A 6,249-nucleotide genomic window follows, 5' to 3' on the forward strand; every position below is an offset into this window, starting at 1 on the left:
GCATAATTTATTGTACAAACGCTTCAGATAGTGGTGTTAAAATCAAACACAAATGGAAACTAGACTTGAAAATTCCCTAAGACAAAACTAGTTTAGTCATACAAGCAAAGCTTAATTTAGTTTATTTTGAAAGACAAGTAAGGCTAAGTTGATCTACGTGACTTCTTGCTTATGACTCTGAAAATTATAAGTGAAACTTAAATTATCCCTCAAGGTTGATATGAGATAACCACTAACCAATGTCCTTTCATTTAAGGAAATTCTAGCATGATATGCAATCACTGTGAAGAATAGTCACTGCTTCCATACTACATAAACTGCTGTATAACAAAATATCTCTGGGCTTCATTCCATGTTTGGTTTGAGTGCTTTGGTTTGCAAAACTATTTTTGATGTGTTCACAATAAACTTGTAGTTGCTATTTCAGTGGTTCATTGGTTTGACTTATTTTTTCCCTGAACTTTTAACAGAAAGAAGAGCAGTAAAAAGACCAAAAATTGCATCCATTTTCTAAATATCTATTTACTTGATTAATTGATTATATTGATAATCTCTGAAATAGCACTATTCAAAATCTAACTTCAAAATTAAAATTCCTTCTAAAGATAAGTCCATGCACATGAAAAAAAATGTCTAAAATCTTTTTTACAAATTTTAGAACATTTAAAAATAACATAGATCCAAAATATTATGGTTACATAGTCACATACTGCAATCAGTTTCTTAGTCACAGTTGTCACTAATATCATGTCAGTTTCAGAAAAAAAAAAAGTTTCTGAAAAATATACGAGGTTTTTATACGAGACCATAAATATGTTTTTATGGTCTTTTTCAAAACATATATGCCTACAATCTACTTCAAAGTTGCAATTTAATGGGTAACCCAAAGTTCATGTCTTCAATTAACACTTCTCTGTAGATCACAACATTTTTAATTGAAAAATATTGCTTTTCTAAGAGCTAACATACCAGATAAGCTCAAAGCAAACTAAGTTAAATGAAGGATTTTTCTAAGTCTAATTAAATTTAAGCAAATATATTTAAATATTTAATCTCATATATTAATGCACGTATTGTATTCTGTCTCCACTCAAAGTACATTCCTTTGATATATAATTTTATGAATGAAAATCTCCAAAAACTTATCTTTGTTTATGGTACATTTAGTATTAAATCATCATTAGGTGCTGCAAAATCATAGGTCATCTTAATTCATAAGATTTTGGTTTAATAAAAGCTATTTAATAATACCCCTGTAAAAAGTATGTTTTTATATCATTGGATAAATTATTTTTATTTAGATTGCAAATGTCTCAATTAATTTCACATATTTTTATTTCAAATGATATAGTAAGTGTTAATTTAGTGACTCCATTAGCAGATAAAAAACATCATAGATTTTTACATGATACCAGTTCTACATCAGTTGATCAGAACCTTGAAATACAAATTTAGTTAGTAACTGTTCAATTTTTTTCCCCATCTAGTACACAAATTCCAAGTGGAGCTCTGGGAAGTTAGTTCCCATCCCCTTGTGTCTTCTTATTCCACCAAAGAGATGGAGGGAAACACTACTGATGGTCACAGCCAAGGTATATAAGCCCAATAAAACACTGAGATTTAATCAGAAGAATATAGAACACTATCTTCTTTATACTTCACCAACATACCAATAAGACTAGTAACAGTTAAGGTTACAGCTGAAAGAGTAGCAAGACAAAAATGCTCCCTGAAAAGGAGTATTTAAGCATGCCTATATCTATTTTAAAAACAGAAACAATAGTTAATAACTTAAAAAAAAAAAATGAGCCTGAATGGTTTTGCTGGTGATTTCTACCAAACTTAAAAAAATAAAAAAAATTTTAAAATCCAATTCTGCAGTTTTTTCCTAGAAACAGAAGCAAAAGAAAAACTTCCTAACTTTTTTATGAAGCATTACCCCAGTATCAAAATCAGATAAATATGGGACTTCCCTGGTGGTCCAGTGGTTAAGACTCTGTGTTCCCAATGCAGGGGGCCTGAGTTCCATCCCTGGTCAGGAACTAGATCCCACATGCCACAACTAAGAGTTCACATAACACAACTAAAACCAGGTGTAGCCAAAAAGATAAATTAATTAAAATAACCATTTTAAAAGTCAGATAAATATGTTACAGGAAAGAAAAACTACAGACTGATAATTCTCGTGAACACAGAAGTAAAAATCCTCAACAAATATTAGCAAGGCAAATCAAGCAATGTGTAAAAGGAATTATATACACTATGATCAAGTACCAAGTGAGATTTTCCCAAGTAAACAAGTCTGATTCAATATTCAAAAACAAATTAATGCAACAAAACCTTGCCAACGGGGTAAAGAATAAAAACAAACAAAAATACACGATCACATCAACTGATAGAGTAAAAAGCATTTAACAGCACTCTCCTTTTTATGATAAAAAATTCATCAAACCAGAAATTAAAGAGTACTTTCTCAACTTGCTAAAGAATGCCATCACAAGATCTTCAGATAAAGTCATACTTAATAATGATAGACTCAGGGACTTCCCTGGTGGCCCAGTATTTAAGAATCTAGCTGCAATGCAGGGGGCACCAGTTTAATCCCCAGTCTCTGATAGGGCAACTAAACCCAATTCACAACTACCGAGCCCAAGCATCACAACTGGAGAGAAGCCTGTGTGCCATAACTAAGACCTGACACAGCAAATAAATTAATAAACATAAAACCAAAATGACTATTTTAAAAAAAATAATGAGACTCACTTTTTCTCTTGGATTGAGAACAAGCCAAGGATGTCCTCTCCCACTACTTTCTTTCAACATCATATCAGAAGTCCTTTCATACTGCAACAAGGAAAGAAAGTGAATGCTATATAAATTGGAAAGAAAAAAATAATACTGTCTTATTTGTAAATTACATGATGATCTATGTAAAAAACCTTAAAAATTCTAGAAAACTTTGCAGTGGAAAAATCTGGTATCAGGTCTTTCATGATCATGATTAATTTTAAAGAGAAGAATCATGTTGATAGTACACACTTTTGGTATGTTATTAAAATGGCACTTTATAGTCTTCCTCTCACAAACCCATGTGCCCAACCTAATCACGAGAAAAAGTCATACAATTCCTACTTAAGGAACATAATACAGAGTATCATTAATCCAGGGGTAAAGAATCTGCCTGCCAATACAGGAGATACAAGAAATGAGGGTTTGATCCCTGAGTTGGGAAGATCCCCTGGAGTAGGTAATGGCAACCCATTCCAGTATTCTTGCCTGGAAAATTCCATGGATAGAGGAGCCTGGTGGGCTATGGTTCATAGGGTCCCAAAGAGTCAGACATGACTGAGCACACACATGCACTCCTGTAAAACTTACTAGACCATCAACAGAGAAAGTATCTTAGAAAATGTCCCAGCTAAGGAAAGTCTAAGAAGATAAGATGATTAAATGTATTATGGTATGTTGGGGGCAAGAGTGAGGCACTCTGCCCGTGGCAAAGGTCATGAGGAAGGAGGCTCGACATACGCAAAGGCGGGATCGAGCCTCAGGTGTCCCCCTGGAAATCCTCGAGCATCTACCCCCATAACCAGAGCCTGCCTGCTTACTACAATTGTCTCAGCCCCTCGGATACCAGACTCCACGGCTGCCGCGACCTCGCAAGAGGAAGGGGCCCCCTCTGCCTCCGCTTCCCCCGCCAATAAGGGAGACACCACGGACATCGAGACAATTGACTTCAGGGACCTCGGATGAGCAAGGAACAGATCCACCCACCAAACAGATGTCTCAGCTTCACATACGGGACACTACTCCCCCTGATTCCCTGCGCCGCAGAAACATCCCAGGCCGCCTAACTCAGGCGACCTGGAATGCCCCCATACCCACTTGGGGACAAATAAAAACTCTGTCACCAGGCACGAGGAATGACTTCCTCTCAGGGATCTCCAGCTTCTCCTGAGAAAATGTTTATTGCCATGCTTGCCTTGCTTTCCTGCCAGGTAAGTGCCTCTCCTATTCCAGCTAAGTATTGGGCATATCTCCCAGATGCTTCAACTTTCCAGGTTGTTTCCTGGAATAATGAGCCTATACGGGTCAACCCAGACCAACCTCAGCTTTTGGGAGGATTCTATACTTCTTACACTAAAGATAAATATCCTATTAATTTTAATTATACCTTCAGGGGATTAATAGACGATCTTCCTGTTTGCTTTAACTTCCCCAATAATCCAAAGAGTTTTATTACACCCACTAAAGAAGGGTGCAATGGGGCCTCTACAAAAATAATTATAACAGATTCCTCAAAAATAGATTCCCAGTCTTTACGTCATCGGGTAGTTTAGGTATTAGTGGCCCGCTTGCCCAGGATCCATGACCCTTATGTGACCCTGCGCTTTACACCCACTCCTGGTTATCCAAAGTGTTATAAGGTTGCTCCTTCAGATGAAGTGTGGAAGACCATAGATGGCCGTACTAGGTATCCGACTTGGACAACTTGTACTTATGGTTCAAGGATTGATTATAGGATACCAGGCGGTGGGAATTATACTATTCAGGACTGGAGCAACCCGAATCCGGGTGAGGATCCATTGATCAAGATAACATTTAAAGGCAGATTTGAGAATTGGAATAGGATTCCTCTTCCTTGGCCTACGCAAGCCACTAAATGGCATATTAACCAATTTGTTCCTTCTATGCTGTCTTATACAGCTAAAAGCAAAACCTACTGGCAACCTGAGATTTGGAGAGCCCTTGCTGCTACTGCCCCCGTTTCTGTATCTTGCCCAGATAACGATTCCACTTATTCTGTTTTAGCTTGTTTACCCTCGCCTTATGTTTTCCTTTTTACTAATGATTCCAACAAACTTAATGTATGCATGAATTATTCAGGTGGACCTAACGTGGTAACTTGTGAACAATGTATGCTTTCATCCTGTTTGACCCCTCAATATAATGTTTGCTCTTTTGTGGTGTTGTGACGCCCACCCTATCTCCTGATACCCGTGATGGTGACCTCCCACTGGTATGACAATTATGGTCTTGCCGTGTTACAACAACTACAGGATTTAATGTGATCGTGACGGTTTGTGGGCTTACTTATTTTAGGAATATCAGCTTTAATAGCAGCAATTAGTTCTGTTACTGTGGCAGCAATATCATTGACTCAACAAGTGCATACTGCCCAATATGTTGATACCATGTCTAAAAATGTTTCTTTAACTCTAGCAACTCAGGAAGCTATAGATAGGAAATTAGAGATGAGAGTAGATGCCTTAGAAGAAGCAATTATGCATATTGGGACTGAGTTACAGGCTTTAAAGATGAAGATGGCTTTGACATGCCACGCTGATTACAGGTGGATATGCGTGACATCTTTGAAGGTAAACAAGACAGATTATGAATGGGAAAAGATTAAATATCATATCTCAGGTGTTTGGAATAGTTCTGATATTGGCCTGGACTTAGGGAAATTTCATAATCAAATACAGACCTTGGAACACTCTCGACTGGATTTTACCGCCACTGGAGCAGCTAATAACTTTTTTCATACCTTCTCTAACTTTATTTCTGGAAAAAATATTCTGTCTAATATCCCTAGTTATGCTGTCATTGGTGCTCTAATCCTACTTCTCATAATCATTCTTCTTTGTATTATCAGGATTCTTCGGCAGAGCATTCGGAAGCTCACGACTGAGCTGCATCTGGTTGTTTTAAGAAATAAAAAAGGGGGAGATGTTGGGGGCCAGAGTGAGGCACTCCACCCGTGGCAAAGGTCATGATGAAGGAGGCTCAACATACGCAAAGGCGGGATCGAGCCTCAGGAGTCCCCCTGGAAATCCTCGAGCATCTACCCCCATAACCAGAGCCTGCCTGCTTTACTACTTTGTGCTCCCACCTACACCTCTGACTTTACGGGGGGCTGTCCCCCACCACCTCTTTCAGAGAAGGAGTTAACCTAGAGCTCCAGTTAATAAAAACTCCTGGGCATGACAAGAGTGTTTTAACCTACAAACTCCTCTGAAGGTTCTCTAGCCTGCCTGACAGGCTTGTCCGGCCACATGTGCTTGCTCACAGCCTCCCAACCGTGAGAGGCATGAGATGCTTTAAACCTTCTAAAAACAGGTTTCTTAGAAAAGTTAGAAAACTATTAGTATAAGCATAATGGGCTGATTATAAATTGTATTGGTGAAGGGTTTTTCATTTGTTGAGCCAATGTTTGTTGCTAAGTCTCCGTATCCCCTGCCCTTACAC

At 37.9% G+C, this 6,249-nt stretch overlaps 1 pseudogene; it reads left to right on the top strand.

The window, feature by feature from the left end:
* The first annotated feature begins 1,558 nt into the window (after positions 1 to 1,558).
* Positions 1,559 to 6,047, top strand: LOC133249163 (uncharacterized; annotated as a pseudogene).
* The last annotated feature ends 202 nt before the right edge of the window (positions 6,048 to 6,249 follow it).

This window comes from Bos javanicus, chromosome 6 (assembly GCF_032452875.1).
Source record: "Bos javanicus breed banteng chromosome 6, ARS-OSU_banteng_1.0, whole genome shotgun sequence".
NCBI classification, from domain to species: Eukaryota; Metazoa; Chordata; class Mammalia; order Artiodactyla; family Bovidae; genus Bos; species Bos javanicus.